This window comes from Cherax quadricarinatus, chromosome 56, assembly GCF_038502225.1.
Source record: "Cherax quadricarinatus isolate ZL_2023a chromosome 56, ASM3850222v1, whole genome shotgun sequence".
Lineage (NCBI taxonomy): Eukaryota > Metazoa > Arthropoda > Malacostraca > Decapoda > Parastacidae > Cherax > Cherax quadricarinatus.
Genome location: NC_091347.1, coordinates 2,124,429 through 2,151,393, shown reverse-complemented (window position 1 = coordinate 2,151,393; position 26,965 = coordinate 2,124,429). Strand labels below are relative to the sequence as shown.

Here is a 26,965-nt window from a genome sequence, read left to right as displayed (position 1 = left end):
AGCATGGTGGAAATGTTAGGCGCATTTCCTTACACCTGCTGTCTCTGGTCACTTATCAGTAAGTAGGTCGACTGGTGTGGGTCACATTCTGGGGGACAAGATTGAAGAACCACTACATAATAATAATAATAATAATAATAATAATAATAATAATAATAATAATAATAATAATAATAATAATATCTTTATTTCTACAAGTACATGTACAAGGTATACAGGCCTAGCTGACATCAATGACATACTACTATACAGAAAGCCGTTTGTTATGCAGAGCATTCCGGGCAAATTAGGTCAATTTTGTCCCAGGATGCGACCCACAGTTGACTAACACCCAGGTACCCATTTTTATTGACGGGTGAACATGGACAACAAGTGTCTTATGGAAACACGTCCTAATGTTTTCCAGCCGTACTGGACATCGACCACAAGACCTCAGTGTGAGCTGAGTGTGCTAGCAATTGAGCTACAGGAAATAAGACAGACAATCCTCGATGGCGCACTGACGTTCCTGGGATACCTGAGAGGCTAGCCCTCTGGGTTAAAAATCCGAATTAATCTTAAGGATTGTATATAGTAATTTTATTTGGACATTATATCATAATCGCAGCTTCAGCATGTAACATGTTTATCATTAAAATATTACAATCTACGAACCTAATGTCAGGAAAAGCTTGCCTGCGCAGGATATTAAAGCAGGATGGAAACGTACAAAAACACCTGACACAGATAAGGTGAGGGGTAAACCCCAGCTTATCAAATGACTAGTTATTATTGTTGTTGTTATGGTTAAGGGCCACCAAAGCGTACTTCGTATTGAGCCCTGCCTCTCAGGAGCCCTAGGGAAAAAAACGTTACTCCAACAAGAGCGGAAATTACAAAGGAAATACAATTTCCTCAGGAAAGAGAAAACGGTTGCCTCTGTCTAAACACCAGCATCTTACTGCCTAAGTAAGCACAAAGACACTTCACTAACACTGTTGCTGAAGTTCCAGATGAAACGTTGTTAATGTTAGTCGTTAGGGGCCACTACTCCATGAGCTGTATTAAGAATGTAATACAATGGTACAGCAATGCCCGTCTACTAATCCATGTTAATAATTTCTTTATTTCTACAAGTACATGTACAAGGTATGCAGACCTAGCTGACATCAATGACATACTACTATGTAGATAAATGGTTCAGAGAACCGACAAGTTGATAAATTAGACACATGTGCAACACTTGGGTATCTTCAATTATCTGGAGTTTACCTGCAGAGAGTTCCGGGGGTCAACGCCCCCGCGGCCCAGTCTGTGACCAGGCCTCATGGTGGCTCAGGGTCTGGTCAACCAGGCTGTTACTGCTGGCTGCACGCAATCCAACGTACGAGCCACAGCCCGGCTGGTCAGGTACCGACTTTAGGTGCTTGTCCAGTGTTTGCTTGAAGACAGCCAGGGGTCTATTGGTAATCCCCCTTATGTATGCTAGGAGACAGTTGAACAGTCTTGGGCCCCTGACATTTATTGTGTTGTCTCTTAACATGCTAGTGACACCCCTGCTTTTCATTGGGGGATGTTACATCGTCTGTCGAGTCTTTTGCTTTCGTAGAGAGTGATTTTCGTGTGCAAGTTTGGCAAGATAAGATTTCGTTCGGATTTTTAACCCCGGAGGGTTAGCCACCCAGGATAACCCAAGAAAGTCAGTGCGTCATCGAGGACTGTCCAGCTTATTTCCATTGGGGTCCTTAATCTTGTCTCCCAGGATGCGACCCACACCAGTCGACTAACACCCAGGTACCTATTTGCTGCTAGGTGAACAGGACAACAGATGTAAGGAAACGTGTCGAAATTTTTCCACCCGCCGGGAATCGAACCCGGGCCCTCCGTGTGTGAAGCGTGAGCTTTAGCCACCAGGCCACTAGTCCCTCTAGGATTTTCCAGGTGTATATAATCATGTTTCTCTCCCGCCTGTGTTCCAGGGAGTACAGGTTCAGGAACTTCAAGCGCTCCCAGTAATTGAGGTGTTTTATCGTAGTTATATGTGCCGTGAAGGTTCTCTGTACATTTTCTAGGTCAGTAATTTCACCTGCCTTGAAAGGTGCTGTTAGTGTGCAGCAATATTCCAGCCTAAATAGAACAAACAGCCTGAAGAGTGTCATCATGGGCTTCGCATCCCTAGTTTTGAAGGTTCTCATTATCCATCCTGTCATTTTTCTAGCAGATGCGATTGATACAATGTTATGGTCCTTGAAGGTGAGATCCTCCGACATGACCACTCCCAGGTCTTTGACGTTAGTTTTTTGCTCTATTGTGTGGCTGGAATTTGCTTTATACTATGATGAAGTTTCAATTTCCTCATGTTTACCATATCGGAGTAATTGAAATTTCTCATCGCTGAACTTCATATTGTTTTCTGCAGCCCAGTGAAAGATTTGGCTGATGTCCGCCTGGAGCCTTGCAGTGTCTGCAATGGAAGACGCTGTCATGAAGATTCGGGTGTCATCTGCAAAGGAAGACACGGCACTGTGGCTTATATCCCTGTCTAGGTCTGATATGAGGATGAGAAACAAGATGGGAGCGAGTACTGTGCCTTGTGGAACAGAGTTTTTCACCGTAGCCGCCTCAGACTTTACTGGAGTTTACCTGGAGAGAGTTTCGGGGGTCAACGCCCCCGCGGCCCGGCCTGTGACCAGGCCTCCTGGTGGATCAGCCCCTGATCAACCAGGCTGTTGCTGCTGGCTGCACGCAAACCAACGTACGAGCCACAGCCCGGCTGATCAGGAACTGACTTTAGGTGCTTGTCCAGTGCCAGCTTGAAGACTGCCAGGGGTCTGTTGGTAATCCCCCTTATGTGTGTGCTGGGAGGCAGTTGAACAGTCTCGGGCCCCTGACACTTATTGTATGGTCTCTTAACGTGCTAGTGACACCCCTGCTTTTCATTGGGGGGATGGTGCATCGTCTGCCAAGTCTTTTGCTTTCGTAGTGAGTGATTTTCGTGTGCAAATTCGGTACTAGTCCCTCTAGGATTTTTCAGGTGTATATAATCATGTATCTCTCCCTCCTGCATTCCAGGGAATACAGGTTTAGAAACCTCAAGCGCTCCCAGTAATTGAGGTGTTTTATCTCCGTTATGCGCGCCGTGAAAGTTCTCTGTACATTTTCTAGGTCGGCAATTTCACCTGCCTTGAAAGGTGCTGTTAGAGTGCAGCAATATTCCAGCCTAGATAGAACAAGTGACCTGAAGAGTGTCATCATGGGCTTGGCCTCCCTAGTTTTAAAGGTTCTCATTATCCATCCTGTCGTCAGTGGTCAGTCGTCACGTGAGGTCACAGACCCTGAGCTGCTTTGGGGATTAGCGTGGACGGTTACAAAGCATGGCTTGCTTCTGCAGTGTTTTAAAAACTGAGGTTGGAGAGTTGAAGGAGGAGGTCTTGCTTCTCCAGGAGGAGATTAGGAGGCTGAAGGTCCACCTCAATGGGTCTGGGAGAGAGTGTGAGGTGGCTGGAGTTGTGGGGAATGAGACTTCTAGCAGTGAGGTGCAGTCTGTCTCTCGCTGTGAGGAGGCTGTAGTTGGGGAGGTAGCAACAGCTACCAGCAGTGAGGTGCAGCCCAGCACCTGCTGCAAGTGGCGAGTTGTTCACAGTAATGGGAGGCGCATCAGAGTAAGGAAAGTTAAGAGTGAAGATCTGAAGGTAGGAAATCGCTTCTCTGTTCTCCAGGATGAATGTACTTCAGTGGCCAGTGAAGGTAAGGGTACTACTGCCCCTGCTAATGAAGGTAAGCGCATTCTTGTGGTTGGTGACTCTCAGGTAAGATATATTGACCGTGCTTTTTGTAATAGGAATAAGAAGATGAGAGATAGAGTGTGCTTCCCTGGAGCTGGTGTTGGGGACATTGTCAACAGGCTGGATAATATCATGTCAGGTAATGGGAACAAGCCCATTATCTGTCTCAGTGCTGGTGGAAATGATATTGGGAAGGGTAGGAGAGAAGAGCTGCTAGATAAGTACAGGTCAGCTATAGATTTCATTAAGTCTAAGGGAGGGATCCCAATCATATGTAGCATCTTGCCTAGAAGGGGAGTAGGAAATGAATGGTTGTCTAGGGCAATTGGTGTAAATTGCTGGCTAGACAGATACTGCAAGGAACTTGCAATCCCATTCATTGACAACTGGAACAACTTTTATGGCAAACATGATATGTATGCAAGGGATGGGGTACATCTCTCTGGGGCAGGGGTGGTAGCACTTGCAGACTCGATTGAGAAGGCCATTGGTGAAATGCCTATGATTTTAAACTGATGGAAGATAGAGGTATGGGTGTGTGTGGGAAACAAGCAGGTTGCAACACTTGGGTTGGAAACAGTAAATGTATAAAAGGCATTCAGCATGAAGTTATAAATAAAGACAATAGAACAGGTCAGCTAACAAAGGGGGGCAGCAGAGGGCAGCAAGGGACTAGCTCCCTTAAGGTTTACTATACTAATAGCAGGAGTGTTAGAAATAAGATAGATGAGCTAAGATTAATTGCAAGTGCAGGAAACATAGATATTATTGCTATAACAGAGACCTGGCTCAATCTGAAAGATAGAGAGATGCCCTCTGAATGTCACATACAAGGCTATAAATTATTCCACACTGACAGGGTCAACAGGAAAGGTGGTGGAGTAGCGATGTATGTCAGAGACAATTTAAATTGTTGTGTAAGACAAGATATTAAATTAGAAGCGTCAGCCACTGAATCTGTTTGGTTACAGCTTCTCGAGGGCCGAGAAAAACTAATTTTGGGTGTGATTTACAGGGCCTCAAATCTTGATAGGGAGTGCAGTAAACTTCTATGGGACGAAATTCGTAAGGCATCTACATACGAAAATGTTGTGCTAATGGGAGATTTCAACTATAGACAGATTGACTGGAGCAATTTGACAGGAAATTTAGAGTCGGGTGACTTTCTTGATACGATCCAGGATTGTTTTTTAAAACAGTTTGTGACAGAGCCAACTAGGGGAAATAACCTCCTTGACTTGGTTCTTGCCAGTAGGGAAACACTAATTAATAATCTTGAGGTTAATGATGAGCTTGGGGAGAGTGATCACAAATCACTCAGTTTTAATATATCATGGAATTCCCCTAATAATGGCAATCAAGTCTCCGTCCCTGACTTTCGCTTGGCTGATTTCATAGGACTGAAAAATTACTTAGGTGGGCTGAACTGGAATGACCTGACTAAGGGTCAGGTAGGTGGTGATGGTTGCCGATATGATGCTTTCCAGGGCATAGTTCTAGCTGCTCAGTCAAATTATGTTCCAAATAGGGAAATCAGATCAAACAAAAATGATCCTAAATGGATGAACAATAGATTAAAATATCTGATTGGTCAAAAGAGAGGCATATATAGGCAAATCAAAAGAGGAGAGGGGCAATTAAGAAATCGATATATTCAGTTAAAGAGAGAAATAAAAAAGGGAATTAGAAAAGCAAAAAGAGATTATGAGGTTAAAGTTGCAAGAGAATCGAAGACTAACCCAAAAGGATTCTTTCAGGTATACAGAAGTAAGATCAGGGACAAGATAGGCCCACTCAAAAGTTCCTCGGGTCAGCTCACTGACAGTGATAAGGAAATGTGTAGAATTTTTAACACATACTTCCTCTCAGTTTTTACACAGGAGGATACCAGCGATATACCAGTAATGATAAATTATGTAGAACAGGACGATAATAAACTGTGCACTATTAGGGTCACAAGTGACATGGTCCTTAGGCAAATAGATAAATTGAAACCTAACAAATCCCCAGGCCCTGATGAACTGTATGCAAGGGTTCTAAAGGAATGTAAAGAGGAGCTTAGCACACCTTTGGCTAATCTTTTCAACATATCACTACAAACTGGCATGGTGCCAGATAAGTGGAAAATGGCAAATGTGATACCTATTTTCAAAACAGGTGACAGGTCCTTAGCTTCGAACTATAGACCAATAAGCCTAACCTCCATAGTGGGAAAATTTATGGAATCAATAATTGCCGAGGCAGTTCGTAGCCACCTTGAAAAGCATAAATTAATCAACGAATCTCAGCATGGTTTTACAAAGGGGCGTTCCTGCCTTACGAATTTATTAACTTTTTTCACTAAGGTATTTGAGGAGGTAGATCATGGTAATGAATATGATATTGTGTATATGGACTTCAGGGTCCCACATCAGAGACTATTGAGGAAAATTAAAGCACATGGAATAGGAGGAGAAATTTTTTCCTGGATAGAGGCATGGTTGACAAATAGGCAGCAGAGAGTTTGCATAAATGGGGAGAAATCAGAGTGGGGAAGCGTCACGAGCGGTGTTCCACAGGGGTCAGTGTTGGGCCCCCTGCTGTTCACAATCTACATAAACGACATAGATGAGGGCATAAAGAGCGACATCGGCAAGTTTGCCGATGACACCAAAATAGGCCGTCGAATTCATTCTGACGAGGACATTCGAGCACTCCAGGAAGATTTGAATAGACTGATGCAGTGGTCGGAGAAGTGGCAGATGCAGTTTAATATAGACAAATGCAAAGTTCTAAATGTTGGACAGGACAATAACCATGCCACATATAAACTAAATAATGTAGATCTTAATATTACGGATTGCGAAAAAGATTTAGGAGTTCTGGTTAGCAGTAATCTGAAACCAAGACAACAGTGCATAAGTGTTTGCAATAAAGCTAATAGAATCCTTGGCTTCATATCAAGAAGCATAAATAATAGGAGTCCTCAGGTTGTTCTTCAACTCTATACATCCTTGGTTAGGCCTCATTTAGATTATGCTGCACAGTTTTGGTCACCGTATTACAGAATGGATATAAATTCTCTGGAAAATGTACAAAGGAGGATGACAAAGATGATCCCATGTATCAGAAACCTTCCCTATGAGGATAGACTAAGGGCCCTGAAACTGCACTCTCTAGAAAGACGTAGAATTAGGGGGGATATGATTGAGGTGTATAAATGGAAGACAGGAATAAATAAAGGGGATGTAAATAGTGTGCTGAAAATATCTAGCCTAGACAGGACTCGCAGCAATGGTTTTAAGTTGGAAAAATTCAGATTCAGGAAGGATATAGGAAAGTACTGGTTTGGTAATAGAGTTGTGGATGAGTGGAACAAACTCCCAAGTACCGTTATAGAGGCCAGAACGTTGTGTAGCTTTAAAAATAGGTTGGATAAATACATGAGTAGATGTGGGTGGGTGTGAGTTAGACCTGATAGCTTGTGCTAACAGGTCGGTTGCCGTGTTCCTCCCTTAAGTCAATGTGACCTGACCTGACTAGGTTGGGTGCATTGGCTTAAGCCGGTAGGAGACTTGGACCTGCCTCGCATGGGCCAGTAGGCCTTCTGCAGTGTTCCTTCGTTCTTATGTTCTTATGTTCTTATGTCATTTTTCTAGCAGATGCGATTGATACAATGTTATGGTCCTTGAAGGTGAGATCCTCCGACATAATCACTCCCAGGTCTTTGACGTTGGTGTTTCGCTCTATTTTGTGGCCAGAATTTGTTTTGTACTCTGATGAAGATTTAATTTCCTCATGTTTACCATATCTGAGTAATTGAAATTTCTCATCGTTGAACTTCATATTGTTTTCCGCAGCCCACTGAAAGATTTGGTTGATGTCCGCCTGGAGCCTTGCAGTGTCTGCAATGGAAGACACTGTCATGCAGATTCGGGTGTCATCTGCAAAGGAAGACACGGTGCTGTGGCTGACATCCTTGTCTATGTCGGATATGAGGATGAGGAACAAGATGGGAGCTAGTACTGTGCCTTGTGGAACAGAGCTTTTCACCGTAGCTGCCTCGGACTTTACTCTGTTGAGTACTACTCTTTGTGTTCTGTTTGTGAGGAAATTATAGATCCATCTACCAACTTTTCCTGTTATTCCTTTAGCACGCATTTTGTGCACTATTACGCCATGGTCACACTTGTCGAAGGCTTTTGCAAAGTCTGTATATATTATGTGGAAATTTATTTGGTCCCTAAAGTTCCACAGCAGATCCAGCATGGCCGTATGGGACGGCTGAGCCGGGCAGCCCTTAAACCCTCCAATACAAACAAAGCATTCTCTGACATGTCCCTAGGGGAGCTCTTCATCGGGCTGCTAACGGAGTCACTGGCTTCTTGGACCTCTTGGGGAGGGTCGATGGTGCTCGTGCAAGCAGCAGATCCCAGGGCAACTTGCTGCTGTTTGCAATGGCTGTCTACCGAGGAGAGACAGGCACCTAGCAACATCTGTTGTTAGGGCAATGGATGAATTCCCTGCTATGTTTGTTTACTGCTCATTACTCTGTAATTTGTCTATGATTGTAATCATGTGATAACGTGTTTATCATTCATTACCTTTGAAACTTGTCATGATTGTGACCAGCTCTACCTGGAGCTCATTACCTTTGTAAATTCTCATGATTAATGTGTTTATGATTCATTACCTTTGCAATTATTCATGAGTGTGACCAGCTCTACCTGGAGCTCATTACCTTTGTAACTTGGTCATGATTATGACCAGATCTAGTTCATTACCTTTGTAACTTGCTCAGCTATCAAAACTTTGGAGTCCAGTCCCTGGACCAATTATGTACCTCTGTAATCTTTTGACTACCGCCCACAGGATGGGTATGGGGTGCATAATAAACATATTAAACTAACTGGTAGGCGATTCTTGGTAGGCATGTATTTAATTTATAGATTTACTCTTCAGGGAAGGAGTAGGTAGTTTTACTGGTAGTACACTAATATTAGGTTTACTAAGGCATCTGTAGATAATGATAATGTAGACCTAAGACCTTAACATAGGTAGTAATAGGCCGTTAAGGTAGGCAAACACTAGGATAAGTTAGCTAGGGAGAACTGGCAGCCCTAGCTTGAATGATGAGGCGCGGGTCTCAAGAACACAATAGCGTTCTTCTTACAACAGACACCATCAAGACAAGACGTGCCATGAACAATAGATGGCGCCCCACGTGTCTTCACATCTGAGACCCGGGGAAATCGGGTAGAGGCACCTCGATGTACCGTAGATGACCTCCTCCGGCAGGCCCATACAGTAAGATAAAACCTCCACCTTTTTTCTCGTAGATTCTGGCCAGTGTCTTGGGAGATCGTGGGTGGGTTTTAACTGTGGGCCCGGTGTGCAACAGAGAGAGCATGCCCAGTAAGTACCAGTGTCTCAGAGCCGTCTGAAGCTAGGGTCTGAGTCTGCATAGTTATACTAGGGGATACATACCCTCTTGGATATAGGAATTTCTGAGGTGCAGGCAGGACACTAATTACGATTGAATATTGCAGGAATTAATGCTCCCTGTTGCACTTGGTTTCTGAGGGGGAGTCCAAAGGGGCTAAGGCTAGCTTAGGGAAGTGAAGATCAGGATATACTGCAACACCAAGTAAGTTAGTCTTTTATACGTGCAAGCAGGCGAGGTTTCTTGCAATACCAATCATTTGTGAAAATCTGTCCTATAAGCCACTTGTAAGGCTGAGGTACCCACCTCAGAGCTCGGTGTCAACAGAGTTTGCCAGGGTAGGCGACTCACTTGGAGGCAGTCCACACAAATTTTCACATATTACATCTGCATTCTTTTTGTCTTCTAGTGCATCTAGGACCTTTTCAAGATTAATGGACTGACTACATCGACTAAAGGCTGAGGGACTGATTACCTCCAAACTCCTGTTCTTCACCATTCTCCTTTGTATGGACTTATCAAGCCACTGTGTGGCGAAACGTTTCCTCATTAAAGATACTCAAGTGTTGCACATGTGTCTAATTTATCAACATACTACTATATAGAAAGCCGCTTGTTATGCAGAGCATATCGGGCAAATTAGGTCAATTTTGTCCCGGGATGCGACCCACACCAGTTGATTAACACTCAGGTACCCATTTTATACTGATGGGTGAACATGGACAACCAGTGTAAGGAAAAATACACAAATAAACCACACATAGGAGAGAGGAGCTTACGACGACGTTTCGGTCTGACTTGGACTGAAACGTCGTCGTAAGCTCCTCTCTCCTATGTGCGGGTTATTTGAGTATTGTTCCAGTCACGGTAGTGTGCCTTTTTGTTATTTAGTGTAAAGAAACACGCCCAATGTTTCAACCTTCGCCAGGAATCGAACCCAGGCCCTCACAGTGTGAAGCGAGAGCTTTTCTCACATGGTCAAGGGCCAGATTAACTCACACCCACTCACGTTGTAGAGTGAAACAAAGTTCCAGGTAGCGTTACTGAGGCAGGAATTTTGGGTGTCTATAAATATAGGCTAATAAGTTTACTTAGGTACAGGTATACATAAATACAGTTACACAGATTTAGGTGACTACAATTATCATACATAGCAACATGTGTAAATTACCTAGGATAACCCATAAAAGTCGGATGAAGTGATTTATTTTCATTGGGAGTCCATTGGACGGGTACAGGGCTAGGTGTTGGAGGGTGTGAGTTAGACTTGCCTAGTATGGACCAGTGGGCCTGCAGTAAGATAAGAGATAAGATCAAATAAGATTTTGTTTGGATTTTTAACCCCGGAGGGTTAGCCACCCAGGATGACCCAAGAAAGTCAGTGCGTCATCCACGACTGTCTTATTTCCACTGGGGTCCTTAGATCTTGTCCCCCAGGATGTGACCTACACCAACCGCCTAACACCCAGGTACCTACTTGCTTGCTAGGTGAACAGGGACAGCAGGTGTAAGGAAACACCTGGAGTATACCTGGAGAAGATTTCGGGATCAACGCCCCCGCGGCCCGGTCTGTGACCAGATCTCGTGGTGGATCAGGGCTTGATCAACCTGGCTGTTACTTCTGGCCGCATGTAAACCGACGTACGAACCACAGCCCGGCTGATCAGGTACTGACTTTAGGTGCCTGTCCAGCGACTTCTTGAAGACAGCCAGAAGTCTATTGGTAATCCCCCATATGTATGCTGGGAGGCAGCTGAACAGTCTTGAGCCCCTGGCACTTACTCGTTGTGTGTTAGTGTACTCGTGGTGACCCTGCTTTTCATTGGAGGGATGTTGCATCCCCTGCCAACTCTTTTGGTTCCGAAGGGAGTGATTTTCATGTGAAGATTTGGGACTAGTCCCTATAGGATTTTCCAGTGTATATTATCATGTAACTTTCTCGTGTGCATTCCAAGGAATACAAATCAAGGGACTTCAACTGTTCCTAGTAATTTAGGTGCTTTATTGTACTTACACGTGCAGTGAAAGTTCTTATATTCTCCAGGCCTGTAATTTCACTTCCTTGGAAGGGGCTGTTAGTGCACAGGAGTAATCCCTAGTCTTGAAGGTTCTCGTTATAAATCCTATTATTTTCCTAGCAACTGTGGTAGAGACACTGTTGTGATCTTTGAAAGTGAGATCCTCTGACATTATCACTCCCAGGTCCTTCACATTAGTTTTTCGCTCTGTTGCGTGGTTGGAATTCGTTTTGTACTCCGATGCAGTTTTATTTCCTCGAGTTTTCCATAAGTGAATAATTGAAATTTGTCCTCATTGAACTTGATATTGTTTTCTGAGGTCCGTTTAAAGATTTTTTTATCTTGAATACCATCTACAGGATAAGTATAGGGTGCATAATATAGTTATTAAACTAAGTAAACCATCCAAAATCTGAATAGTGAGACGCCAACGTCAAAAAAAATATATCTTCATTCCATCAGAACTCTCTGAAAGCCGTAGAATATCCCAAACCTAAATATTTGTAATTGTCTATGTGTAAGAATACTCAAAGATGATGACAAGTCCTACCGGAGGGAAACCAAGATAATGTCATATTTGATTGAATATGCGCACATGTGTACACCAGAATCTGTGTACACAAGCATATAGATACGTTCATGTGATAAACCTCAGGGAGGAAATAGCCAGCAGAGATGCTATATATCACTGTACAGAATAATGTTTACTTCATAATACACTCCAATGAGTATATATGCCGAGAGTTTTTTTTTCAGTGTGCATACACAGCTTACTTTAATCTCTATTTTAAGGGTTGAAGTATCCTTAACAGGTGGTGCAGAGGATATATGCATCCTTAATGACCATCTTTATTTGAGGCTATTGTGCTCAGTCTAAAACCAGATTCGTATATGAATGCTCCGGATTGTCTTAGTTGCCAGGGTTCCACTTCAAGGAATTAGGGCTTGGGGTTTGTATCCCTCTTCGAGGCTCGACCGTTGGTCTGCACTTTAGGTGAGCTTGCCCGATTTTTCGTTTTCCTTATGTGTGTGGAATGTCCCTAAAATAATTGCCAGACACATCCATATTCAGAATGTTAAGTCCTTTATGTTGCCCTGAAGTCCGATTGATAATTTTGATAATCGTTATGTTACCAATGCTAATTTTGCTAGTTAAGCACTGGAATGCCTTTGCTTGTGGGTTGACTATCCTCTGTTCTTAAAATACTCAATCTGTCTGGCACTAGGCACTCGTGCCTGGGCACTGTATATTTCCTGCCTTTCTCCTACCCTCAGTCTTAGCAAATGTCCCTTGGGACGAGTCTGCTGAGATTTCTTACTCAGTTCTGCAACTTTACAAGCTCCTGATGATGTGTTGATCGCTACACGAAAGGCCTAGAGTTATTATTCAACTCCCCTGTGGTTGAACATTAAAATTGTATACAAGTTAATTTTAAGCCAGCCCGAAATGCTATGCATAGTATAAGTGGCTTTGGCATGCTGCTCTTATCTGTATTTTTTTTGTACCTCTATATGTATGCTCAAATTGTAAATAAATAAATAAATAAATAAATACCGACAGGTTGGTAGGTAAGACACATACGCAACAGTTTGGCAACTTTATTCCGAAACGTTTCGCCTACACAGTAGGCTTCTTCAGTCGAATACAGAAAGTAGGCAGGAACAGTAGAGATGTGAAGACGATGGAACTGAACTTCTCCAGGCTGAGGGACTGACAACCTCAAATTCTACGACTTCAAGGGTGATGGACTGATTACATCGTCTTCACATCTCTACTGTTCCTGCCTACTTTCTGTATTCGACTGAAGAAGCCTACTGTGTAGGCGAAACGTTTCGGAATAAAGTTGCCAGACTGTTGTGTGTCTTACCTACTCCCTGTGGTTGTTTTGATATATACCTGGAGAGGGTTTCAGGGGTCAACACCCTCGCGGCCCGGTTTATGACCAGGTCTCATGGCGGATCAGGGCCTGATTTAACCAGGCTGTTACTGGAATAGATATAAGAACATAAGAACGAAGGAACACTGCAACAGGCCTACTGGCCCATGCGAGGCAGGTCCAAGTCTCCTACCGGCTTAAGCCAATGCACCGAACCTAGTCAGGTCCACGACTATGGTGCTGTTCGCACCTACTCCTAGGTTGAGGGACTGATTACCTCATCTTCTGTACATAGTTCTACTGTCTTCAAGTTATGTCCTAGAATTTGTATTGATAAAGCCACTGGATGGCGAAACGTCTACAATAAAGATACCCAGATGTTGCACATGTGTCTTACTCTCATCTAGTCAGGTCAGGTCACATTGACACGGCAACCGACCTCATAGCACAAGCTATCAGGTCCAACTCACACCCACCCACATCCACTCATGTATTTATCCAACCTATTTTTAAAGCTACACAACGTTCTGGCCTCTATAACTGTACGTGGGAGTTTGTTCCACTCATCCACAGCTCTATTACCAAACCAGTACTTTCCTATATAAGAACATAAGAACGAAGGAACACTGCAGTAGGCCTACTGGCCCATGCGAGGCAGGTCCAAGTCTCCTACCGGCTTAAGCCAATGCACCCAACCTAGTCAGGTCAGGTCACATTGACTTAAGGGAGGAACACGGCAACCGACCTGGTAGCACAAGCTATCAGGTCTAACTCACACCCACCCACATCTACTCATGTATTTATCCAACCTATTTTTAAAGCTACACAACGTTCTAGCCTCTATAACGGTACTTGGGAGTTTGTTCCACTCATCCACAACTCTATTACCAAACCAGTACTTTCCTATATCCTTCCTGAATTTGAATTTTTCCAACTTAAAACCATTGCTGCGAGTCCTGTCTAGGCTAGATATTTTCAGCACACTATTTACATCCCCTTTATTTATTCCTGTCTTCCATTTATACACCTCAATCATATCCCCCCTAATTCTACGTCTTTCTAGAGAGTGCAGTTTCAGGGCCCTTAGTCTATCCTCATAGGGAAGGTTTCTGATACATGGGATCAACTTTGTCATCCTCCTTTGTACATTTTCCAGAGAATTTATATCCATTCTGTAATACGGTGACCAAAACTGTGCAGCATAATCTATATGAGGCCTAACCAAGGATGTATAGAGTTGAAGAACAACCTGAGGACTCCTATTATTTATGCTTCTTGATATGAAGCCAAGGATTCTATTAGCTTTATTGCGAACACTTATGCACTGTTGTCTTGGTTTCAGATTACTGCTAACCAGAACTCCTAAATCTTTTTCGCAATCCGTAATATTAAGATCTACATTATTTAGTTTATATGTGGCGTGGTTATTGTCCTGTCCAACATTTAGAACTTTGCATTTGTCTATATTAAACTGCATCTGCCACTTCTCCGACCACTGCATCAGTCTATTCAAATCTTCCTGGAGTGCTCGAATGTCCTCGTCAGAATGAATTCGACGGCCTATTTTAGTGTCATCGGCAAACTTGCCGATGTCGCTCTTTATGCCCTCATCTATGTCGTTTATGTAGATTGTGAACAGCAGGGGGCCCAACACTGACCCCTGTGGAACACCGCTCGTGACACTTCCCCACTCTGATTTCTCCCCATTTATGCAAACTCTCTGCTGCCTATTTGTCAACCATGCCTCTATCCAGGAAAAAATTTCTCCTCCTATTCCATGTGCTTTAATTTTCCTCAACAGTCTCTGATGTGGGACCCTGTCAAAAGCCTTACTGAAGTCCATATACACAATATCATATTCATTACCATGATCTACCTCCTCAAATACCTTAGTGAAAAAAGTTAATAAATTCGTAAGGCAGGAACGCCCCTTTGTAAAACCACGCTGAGATTCGTTGATTAATTTATGCTTTTCAAGGTGGCTACGAACTGCCTCGGCAATTATTGATTCCATAAATTTTCCCACTATGGAGGTCAGGCTTATTGGTCTATAGTTCGAAGCTAAGGACCTGTCACCTGTTTTGAAAATAGGTATCACATTTGCCATTTTCCACTTATCTGGCACCATGCCAGTTTGTAGTGATATGTTGAAAAGATTAGCCAAAGGTGTGCTAAGCTCCTCTTTACATTCCTTTAGAACCCTTGCATACAGTTCATCAGGGCCTGGGGATTTGTTAGGTTTTAATTTATCTATTTGCCTAAGGACCATGTCACTTGTGACCCTAATAGTGCACAGTTTATTATCGTCCTGTTCTACATAATTTATCATTACTGGAATATCGCTGGTATCCTCCTGTGTAAAAACTGAGAGGAAGTATGTGTTAAAAATTCTACACATTTCCTTATCACTGTCAGTGAGCTGACCCGAGGAACTTTTGAGTGGGCCTATCTTGTCCCTGATCTTACTTCTGTATACCTGAAAGAATCCTTTTGGGTTAGTCTTCGATTCTCTTGCAACTTTAACCTCATAATCTCTTTTTGCTTTTCTAATTCCCTTTTTTATTTCTCTCTTTAACTGAATATATCGATTTCTCAATTGCCCCTCTCCTCTTTTGATTTGCCTATATATGCCTCTCTTTTGACCAATCAGATATTTTAATCTATTGTTCATCCATTTAGGATCATTTTTGTTTGATCTGATTTCCCTATTTGGAACATAATTTGACTGAGCAGCTAGAACTATGCCCTGGAAAGCATCATATCGGCAACCATCACCACCTACCTGACCCTTAGTCAGGTCATTCCAGTTCAGCCCACCTAAGTAATTTTTCAGTCCTATGAAATCAGCCAAGCGAAAGTCAGGGACGGAGACTTGATTGCCATTATTAGGGGAATTCCATGATATATTAAAACTGAGTGATTTGTGATCACTTTCCCCAAGCTCATCATTAACCTCAAGATTATTAATTAGTGTTTCCCTACTGGCAAGAACCAAGTCAAGGAGGTTATTTCCCCTAGTTGGCTCTGTCACAAACTGTTTTAAAAAACAATCCTGGATCGTATCAAGAAAGTCACCTGACTCTAAATTTCCTGTCAAATTGCTCCAGTCAATCTGTCTATAGTTGAAATCTCCCATTAGCACAACATTTTCGTATGTAGATGCCTTACGAATTTCGTCCCATAGAAGTTTACTGCACTCCCTATCAAGATTTGGGGCCCTGTAAATCACACCCAAAATTAGTTTTTCTCGGCCCTCGAGAAGCTGTAACCAAACAGATTCAGTGGCTGACGCTTCTAATTTAATATCTTGTCTAACACAACAATTTAAATTGTCTCTGACATACATCGCTACTCCACCACCTTTCCTGTTGACCCTGTCAGTGTGGAATAATTTATAGCCTTGTATGTGACATTCAGAGGGCATCTCTCTATCTTTCAGATTGAGCCAGGTCTCTGTTATAGCAATAATATCTATGTTTCCTGCACTTGCAATTAATCTTAGCTCATCTATCTTATTTCTTACACTCCTGCTATTAGTATAGTAAACCTTAAGGGAGCTAGTCCCTTGCTGCCCTCTGCTGTCCCCCTTTGTTTGCTGACCTGATCTATTGTCTTTATTTATAACTTCATGCTGAATGCCTTTTATACATTTACTGTTTCCAACCCAAGTGTTGCAACCTGCTTGTTTCCCACACACACCCATACCTCTATCTTCCATCAGTTTAAAATCATAGGCATTTCACCAATGGCCTTCTCAATCGAGTCTGCAAGTGCTACCACCCCAGCCCCAGAGAGATGTACCCCATCCCTTGCATACATATCATGTTTGCCATAAAAGTTGTTCCAGTTGTCAATGAATGGGATTGCAAGTTCCTTGCAGTATCTGTCTAGCCAGCAATTTACACCAATTGCCCTAGACAACCATTCATTTCCTACTCCCCTTCTAGGCAAGATGCTACATATGATTGGGATCCCTCCCTTAGACTTAATGAAATCTATAGCTGACCTGTACTTATCTAGCAGCTCTTCTCTCCTACCCTTCCCAATATCATTTCCACCAGCACTGAGACAGATAATGGGCTTGTTCCCATTTCCTGACATGATATTATCCAGCCTGTTGACAATGTCCCCAACACCAGCTCCAGGGAAGCACACATTATCTCTCATCTTCTTATTCCTATTACAAAAAGCACGGTCAATATATCTTACCTGAGAGTCACCAACCACAAGAATGCGCTTACCTCCATTAGCAGGGGCAGTAGTACCTTTACCTTCACTGGCCACTGAAGTACATTCATCCTGAAGAACAGAGAAGCGATTTCCTACCTTCAGATCTTCACTCTTAACTTTCCTTACTCTGATGCGCCTTCCATTACTGTGAACCACTCGCCACTTGTAGCAGGTGCTGGACTGCACCTCACTGCTGGTAGCCGTTGCTACCTCCCCAACTACAGCCTCCTCACAGCGAGAGACAGACTGCACCTCACTTGAAGCCTCATTCCCCACAACTCCAGCCACCTCACACTCTCTCCCAGACCCATTGAAGTGGTCCTTCAGCCTCCTAATCTCCTCCTGGAGAAGCAAGACCTCCTCCTTCAACTCTCCAACCTCAATTTTTAAAACACTGCAGAAGCAAGCCATGCTTTGTAACCGTCCACACTAATCCCCAAAGCAGCTCAGGGTCTGTGACCTCACGTGACGACTGACCACTGACGACTGAACGACTGACCACTGACGACTGAATCCTTCCTGAATCTGAATTTTTCCAACTTAAAACCATTGCTGCGAGTCCTGTCTAGGCTAGATATTTTCAGCACACTATTTACATCCCCTTGATTTATTCCTGTCTTCCATTTATACACCTCAATCATATCCCCCCTAATTCTACGTCTTTCTAGAGAGTGCAGATTCAGGGCCCTTAGTCTATCCTCATAGGGAAGGTTTCTGATACATGGGATCAACTTTGTCATCCTCCTTTGTACATTTTCCAGAGCTATCAGGTCCAACTCACACCCACCCACATCCACTCATGTATTTATCCAACCTATTTTTAAAGCTACACAACGTTCTGGCCTCTATAACTGTACGTGGGAGTTTGTTCCACTCATCCACAACTCTATTACCAAACCAGTACTTTCCTATATCCTTCCTGAATCTGATTTTTTCCAACTTAAAACCATTGCTGCGAGTCCTGTCTAGGCTAGATATTTTCAGCACACTATTTACATCCCCTTGATTTATTCCTGTCTTCCATTTATACACCTCAATCATATCCCCCCTAATTCTACGTCTTTCTAGAGAGTGCAGATTCAGGGCCCTTAGTCTATCCTCATAGGGAAGGTTTCTGATACATGGGATCAACTTTGTCATCCTCCTTTGTACATTTTCCAGAGCATTTATATCCATTCTGTAATACGGTGACCAAAACTGTGCAGCATAATCTAAATGAGGCCTAACCAAGGATGTATAGAGTTGAAGAACAACCTGAGGACTCCTATTATTTATGCTTCTTGATATGAAGCCAAGGATTCTATTAGCTTTATTGCGAACACTTATGCACTGTTGTCTTGGTTTCAGATTACTGCTAACCAGAACTCCTAAATCTTTTTCGCAATCCGTAATATTAAGATCTACATTATTTAGTTTATATGTGGCATGGTTATTGTCCTGTCCAACATTTAGAACTTTGCATTTGTCTATATTAAACTGCATCTGCCACTTCTCCGACCACTGCATCAGTCTATTCAAATCTTCCTGGAGTGCTCTAATGTCCTCGTCAGAATGAATTCGACGGCCTATTTTGGTGTCATCGGCAAACTTGCTGATGTTGCTCTTTATGCCCTCATCTATGTCGTTTATGTAGATTGTGAACAGCAGGGGGCCCAACACTGACCCCTGTGGAACACCGCTCGTGACGCTTCCCCACTCTGATTTCTCCCCATTTATGCAAACTCTCTGCTGCCTATTTGTCAACCATGCCTCTATCCAGGAAAAAATTTCTCCTCCTATTCCATGTGCTTTAATTTTCCTCAATAGTCTCTGATGTGGGACCCTGTCAAAAGCCTTACTGAAGTCCATATACACAATATCATATTCATTACCATGATCTACCTCCTCAAATACCTTAGTGAAAAAAGTTAATAAATTCGTAAGGCAGGAACGCCCCTTTGTAAAACCATGCTGAGATTCGTTGATTAATTTATGCTTTTCAAGGTGGCTACGAACTGCCTCGGCAATTATTGATTCCATAAATTTTCCCACTATGGAGGTTAGGCTTATTGATCTATAGTTCGAAGCTAAGGACCTGTCACCTGCTTTGAAAATAGGTATCACATTTGCCATTTTCCACTTATCTGGCACCATGCCAGTTTGTAGTGATATGTTGAAAAGATTAGCTAAAGGTTTGCTAAGCTCCTCTTTACATTCCTTTAGAACCCTTGCATACAGTTCATCAGGGCCTGGGGATTTGTTAGGTTTTAATTTATCTATTTGCCTAAGGACCATGTCACTTGTGACCCTAATCGTGCACAGTTTATTATCGTCCTATTCTACATAATTTATCATTTCTGGAATATCGCTGGTATCCTCCTGTGTAAAAACTGAGAGGAAGTATGTGTTAAAAATTCTACACATTTCCTTATCACTGTCAGTGAGCTGACCCGAGGAACTTTTGAGTGGGCCTATCTTGTCCCTGATCTTACTTCTGTATACCTGAAAGAATCCTTTTGGGTTAGTCTTCGATTCTCTTGCAACTTTAACCTCATAATCTCTTTTTGCTTTTCTAATTCCCTTTTTTATTTCTCTCTTTAACTGAATATATCGATTTCTTAATTGCCCCTCTCCTCTTTTGATTTGCCTATATATGCCTCTCTTTTGATCAATCAGATATTTTAATCTATTGTTCATCCTTTTAGGATCATTTTTGTTTGATCTGATTTCCCTATTTGGAACATAATTTGACTGAGCAGCTAGAACTATGCCCTGGAAAGCGTCATATCGGCAACCATCGCCACCTACCTGACCCTTAGTCAGGTCATTCCAGTTCAGCCCACCTAAGTAATTTTTCAGTCCTATGAAATCAGCCAAGCGAAAGTCAGGGACAGAGACTTGATTGCCATTATTAGGGGAATTCCATGATATATTAAAACTGGGTGATTTGTGATCACTTTCCCCAAGCTCATCATTAACCTCAAGATTATTAATTAGTGTTTCCCTACTGGCAAGAACCAAGTCAAGGAGGTTATTTCCCCTAGTTGGCTCTGTCACAAACTGTTTTAAAAAACAATCCTGGATCGTATCAAGAAAGTCACCTGACTCTAAATTTCCTGTCAAATTGCTCCAGTCAATCTGTCTATAGTTGAAATCTCCCATTAGCACAACATTTTCGTATGTAGATGCCTTACGAATTTCGTCCCATAGAAGTTTACTGCACTCCCTATCAAGATTTGGGGGCCCTGTAAATCACACCCAAAATTAGTTTTTCTCGGCCCTCGAGAAACTGTAACCAAACAGATTCAGTGGCTGACGCTTCTAATTTTATACCTTGTCTAACACAACAATTTAAATTGTCTCTGACTTACATCGCTACTCCGCCACCCTTCCTGTTGACCCTGTCAGTGTGGAATAATTTATAGCCTTGTATGTGACATTCAGAGGGCATCTCTCTATCTTTCAGATTGAGCCAGGTCTCTGTTATAGCAATAATATCTATGTTTCCTGCACTTGCAATTAATCTTAGTTCATCTATCTTATTTCTTACACTCTTGCTATTAATATAGTAAACCTTAAGGGAGCTAGTCCCTTGCTGCCCTCTGCTGTCCCAAAATCGCAAGTTTTACCTATTCGGCACGACATACACACACATACTGATGTACAACAATCTCAGTGTATTTACAATGAAACTTAGATAGGGCTGCATTTGTTTGTTTGTTTCTTGGGCTGGAATTTTGAAATGAGTTGAGGAAGTATAACAGCTCTTAGCCTGTAAAACTGATTTGTGGTGTGGGTCGCATCCTGGGGGACAAGATTAAGGACCCCAATGGAAATAAGTTAGACAGTCCTCGATGACGCACTGACTTTCTTGGGTTATCCTGGGTGGCTAACCCTCCGGGGTTAAAAATCCGAACGAAATCTTATCTTATCTTATCTTATCTTTCACACTGTATATACTATATTCCCTTGAATCTATTTAGGTTTCAACACGTCAGGAAAATGTTTTCTCCGTACTACTTTTGCGATCACATTGGTACTATTATTGGTAAATAAAAATCAAATAATATAGAAAATAAAATTCAGAAGGTCTGAGCAAGCATCCTGTGGGTGACGCAATACTTGTGCGCAATCATACAGTTGCCTCAACCTTGTAAATTGTTCAATAAATTAAGGGTTTAACCTCTCGAAAAATAATGAGATGAAACATAAAGGACGATAATTAGTGGTTTGCTGTTAATACAATTATGGTTTTATTACGTCTGGATATTGTGATAAATTAAGAAAAGTAGCGTTGATAAGTGAATGTATAGAGTTGCCAATAAGGAGTATCAGGCGGCATTACCTGGTGTACGTTGTATTGTGAAGTGTTGACGCAACGCTGCTACTCCACACAGCTCTTAACTGAGGCCTACAAGTCAACAACTCCTGTGACTCTGTAAGTATACAACAGCATGTTAGTTATGGGGTGAAATAGACTGAGTAGAATAACAGAGGTGAGTGGCTGACCCCAGTATCGTGTGTTATCACGTGATTAGATTGTGTCATGGCTTCTACTTCAGCCATCTCACCCGGCTCATACGAATTTATTTTCCTATTGTGTTTAAAAAATGTGAAATAAATAGCTTTTTCACAAATTATTTCAGTAATAGAACTCTAATCCTGATTGCTCGAAAAAAAAAATGAATTTATCATGTTTGTTGTTGCTTGTTAAGGGCTACGACAGCGTATTGCCGTCTGCGTCCTCCTTCTTGTAGACCTTATTTAGCACAGCTAATTCTGAAAAATACTGGGTTCTGCAGCCCAAGAAAGGAAGAGGTTAATCTTAAACATGATAATTAGGTATCTCTGAAGGGAAAGGTACCTCGAAGTAGTAAGTTTATTTAGGTACAGGTATCCCGTAGCTCGGCCCACACAGGTCCGGGGATCGATCCCCCAGTACGGCTGAAAAACATTAGGACGTGTTTCCATAAGACACCTGTTGTCTCTGTTCACCCATCAGTAAAATGGGTACCTGGGTGTTAGTCGACTGGTGTGGGTCGCATCCCGGGACAAAATTGATCTAGTTTGTCCGAAATGCTAAGCATAACAAGGGGTTTTCTATATAGTAGTATGTCATTGATGTCAGCTATGGTCTGTATATCTTGTATATGTACTTATAGAAATAAAGATATTATTATTAAGTACAGTTATACAAATTTAGGTGATTACAATTATACAAAGTAACACAGCTCTTTTCTCTATTTTTTTTTTGGCGATAATATATTAAGCGCACCTCGTCTGATCATTTGCAGATTTTCAATGCTAGGGTATGAGTGGTCTTAGCATGCACTTATGGACCGAGGTTCGATTCCAAGACGAGTGAAAGCGTTGGACATGTTTCCTTACACCTGCTACCCCTGTTCACCTAGTATCTCTATTATATATATATATATATATATATATATATATATATATATATATATATATATATATATATATATATATATATATATATATATATATATATATATATATATATATATATATATATATATATATATATATATATATAATGTATGTATATATCTCCGAGTGTTAGCTGACTGGTGTGGGCCGCATCCTGGAGAAGAAAATTTAAGGACTCCAATGGAAATAAGCCAGTATGATGACTTGGTTTTATTGGCTTATCCTGGGTTACCAACCCTCTGGGTTAATATTACAAAAATTCCCAGTGTTATAGGCCAGTTTTTTAACGTTTGTGCATCCTTCTTCAGAATACGTGCAGTTTGCTTAGTTAGGATGTGAAGTGACTAGTAAATTTATTTAGGCGCAGGTACAGCGTAAATTACCTAGGATAGCACGAAAAAAGGTCAAAAGTGATTTATTTCCCCAGGAGTCCTGTGGTGTGTTGTTTCAGTATTGTTTGTTGCCACTGCAATTGTTTGTGGGAATCAAGATGAAGCCAAACATGCAGTTTACTTAGAGGTTAGTTCTCCCTATGACTCACGAGTAGTGATGTGGAAGAATAAGTTGTGTTGGTTCAGGGATGACTTGTCACTGTGATTACTTGAAGTAAAAGCCACCATAGTGCTCCTCCTGTCTGCCAGGTATTATTATTATTATTTATTATGTATTGTCTGCCAGGTGAAAATGCTGTGTTATTGATGGTATTTAGATAGTGCCCAGTTTGTTGGTAGTGTGGAGGAATTATATTAATGATTTAGTTATAGTCTGCTTTATGTGTAATGGCACGATTTGACCTTAAATGATTTCAATAGTGAAAGCGATATGGGAAGGCCATGTTTAAAGATGGTCCTTGCACTGTGATGTCGAAAATGGAAGAGAAAATGCGATACCGTTTCTGGAAGACGACAATGAGTGCAATTTTCATTTATATAGGTTGTACCTGTAGCTGAGGGCTGCTAACTTAGTGTATAGAAACTAAAATCAGCATTCCTGATTTTGGTTTCTATGTGCTATCTTGAGAAAGACTTCTGACAAGCTTTACAACTTCATTACTGCTCTGAAGAAGGTAGAGATTATTACTGGAGTGTGTAGGTGACAGTTTGCCCATTTTATTTTCAATTTTTTTTCTATAAAAATAACTCGGGTATGCCTCCTCAGAACATCATATTAAATAGATGATACATACGAATAAGATGATACCCCATAAGTAGATGAAAATTTTCCAATTTACTAATATATCTGATATACTTGGAATTATTGAATTCCATGCACTAAGTGGGAGATGTTCTGGTCGGCTCCAAACTTTTAGAGGTGTTATATTTTTCTCAGATGAAGGTTAACATTGATTTTGGGTTGTGTAAGTTTGAATTTGCCAGTTTTATTGAATATATTGATTACGAAGCAATAAATGGAGAATTTCTCTTTTAATCTGCTTGAACAATTGAATGCTAGTTATCTTCAACAAAGAAAGGTTGTATTTACCTTCGACAGTTCAGCTGCCAAGTTTATTGAAATTTAAAAAATTGAAATACTAGTTTCGTGCAATACTTTGACTACCGCCCACAGGATGGGTATGTGGTGACTACCGCCCACAGGATGGGTATGTGGTGACTACCGCCCACAAGATGGGTATGTGGTAACTACCGCCCACAGGATGGGTATGTGGTGACTACCGCCCACAGGATGGGTATGTGGTGACTACCGCCCACAGGATGGGTATGTGGTGACTACCGCCCACAGGATGGGTATGTGGTAACTACCGCCCACAGGATGGGTATGTGGTGACTACCGCCCACAGGATGGGTATGTGGTGACTACCGCCCACAGGATGGGTATGTGGTGACTACCGCCCACAGGATGGGTATGTGGTGACTACCGCCCACAGGATGGGTATGTGGTGACTACCGCCCACAGGATGGGTATGTGGTGACTACCGCCCACAGGATGGGTATGTGGTGACTACCGCCCACAGGATGGGTATGTGGTGACTACCGCCCACAGGATGGGTATGTGGTAACTACCGCCCACAGGATGGGTATGTGGTGACTACCGCCCACAGGATGGGTATGTGGTGACTACCGCCCACAGGATGGGTATGTGGTGACTACCGCCCACAGGATGGGTATGTGGTGACTACCGCCCACAGGATGGGTATGTGGTGACTACCGCCCACAGGATGGGTATGTGGTGACTACCGCCCACAGGATGGGTATGTGGTGACTACCGCCCACAGGATGGGTATGTGGTGACTACCGCCCACAGGATGGGTATGTGGTGACTACCGCCCACAGGATGGGTATGTGGTGACTACCGCCCACAGGATGGGTATGTGGTGACTACCGCCCACAGGATGGATATGGGATGCATAATAGATATTAAGCTAACTAGCAATAATTTGTGAATGTCTTGTCCAAATAATTGTAATCTTTCACTGCTGATAACTTGAGAATGCAGCTTCTGGCTTCCTTCAGACTTAGTGCTGGTGAATTATTGAATATTGGTCTCTACTCGAGAGTAATGACTCTTCTGGTTGATTTTAAACTTCCTTACTGAGAGGTATTGGATTGTTGAAGTAAATTTGTCATTTTTATTGGATATTGGGATATCAATTTCCTCGCGATAACTTGAATAAAGACTCGAATGTAATATAATACGGAGGATACCTTCGAGTTACGCAGCCACCGAAACTCGTTGAGTTATTTCGTCACCTGTCCCAGGACCCTATGGATTTTTTTTTTAACGGAAAACACATTTGTTTCCATAGATTTCTAGAAATTTCAAGTAGAACACAATTGTAAAAACAAAATGAGAATAAAAATCCGTTTATAGTATTTTAAAGATTGAAAATTAAAAAATTTACCACATTTTAAAAATATCTTAAATTACTATTTTGTGCGTGGCAGTTTATAGGAGCCGGTAACATACTCAGATATGACGTAGACATCGACCTCTCTTTGTGTCCTGTTTTATTATTGTATTTATGAAATTTTAACTGTTGATAAGAACTTGATTTCATATTTGATAGGTTTTATAGTGTGCTACTTTATGTAACAGATGCGTGAACATTGTACTTACCTGGAGAGGGTTTCGGGGGTCAATGCCCCCGCGGCCTGGTCTGTGACCATGCCTCGTGGTGGATCAGGGACTGATCAGCCAGGCTGTTACTGCTGGCCGCACGTAAACTTACGTACAAGCCCCAGCCCGGCTGGTCAGGTACTGACTTAAAGTGTCTGTCCATTGTCTTCTTAAGATAACCAGAGGTCTATTGGTAATCCCCTTTATGTATGCTGGGAGGCAGTTGAACAGTCTTGGGCTCCTGACACTTACTGTGTTGTCTGTTAGCGTACTCGTGGAGCCCCTGCTTTTCATTGGAGGGATGTTGCATCTCCTGCCAAGTCCTTTCCTTTCGTAGGGAGTGATTTTTCATGTGCAGGATTTGCCAAGTGTATATTATCATGTATCTTTTTCGCCTGCGTTCCAGGAAATACAAATCAAGGGACTTCAACCGTTCCCAGTAATTTAGGTGCTTTGTCGTACTTATTCGTGCCGTGAAAGTTCTCTGTACATTCTCCAGGTCTGCAGTTTCACTGCCAGATTTCCGACATTACCCTAACTCCGATAGATTTCGAAAAAGCCATTGACAACATGCCTATGCACTCAGCCCCGGGCCCAGACTCGTGGAACTCTGTTTTCATTAAGAACTGCAAGAAACCCCTCTCGCGTGCCCTAAGTACACTATGGAGGAGGAGCTTGGACATGGGTGAAATTCCACAGTCACTTAAAACAACGGATATAGCCCCACTCCATAAAGGTGGCAGCAAAGCATTAGCTAAGAACTATAGACCAATAGCTCTGACATCCCACATCATAAAAATCTTTGAAAGAGTGCTAAGAAGCAGGATTGCAAATCACCTGGATTCCCAAAATCTGCACAATCCAGGGCAACATGGGTTCAGGGCAGGTCGCTCCTGCCTCTCACAACTACTGGATCACTATGACATGGCCTTGGATGCACTGGAAGAAAATCAGAATGCAGATGTAATATACACAGACTTTGCAAAAGCATTTGACAAATGCGATCATGGCGTAATAGCCCATAAAATACGTGCTAAAGGAATAACTGGGAAAGTGGGGAGATGGATCTTCAACTTCCTAACAAATCGAACACAAAGAGTAGTGGTCAACAGAGTTAAATCGGAGGCTGCCATAGTGAAGAGCTCTGTTCCA

At 42.2% G+C, this 26,965-nt stretch overlaps 1 protein-coding gene across 1 annotated transcript in view; it reads left to right on the top strand.

Annotated features, from left to right (window-relative positions):
- Positions 1 to 21,597: 21,597 nt before the first annotated feature.
- Positions 21,598 to 26,965, top strand: part of LOC128700644 (fructose-bisphosphate aldolase) — a 56,667-nt gene continuing 51,299 nt past the window's right edge. Inside the window, exon 1 of the mRNA XM_053793914.2 lies at positions 21,598 to 21,728. The gene's annotated coding sequence lies outside the window, so the exon portion shown is untranslated. The remainder of the gene's footprint in view (positions 21,729 to 26,965) is intronic.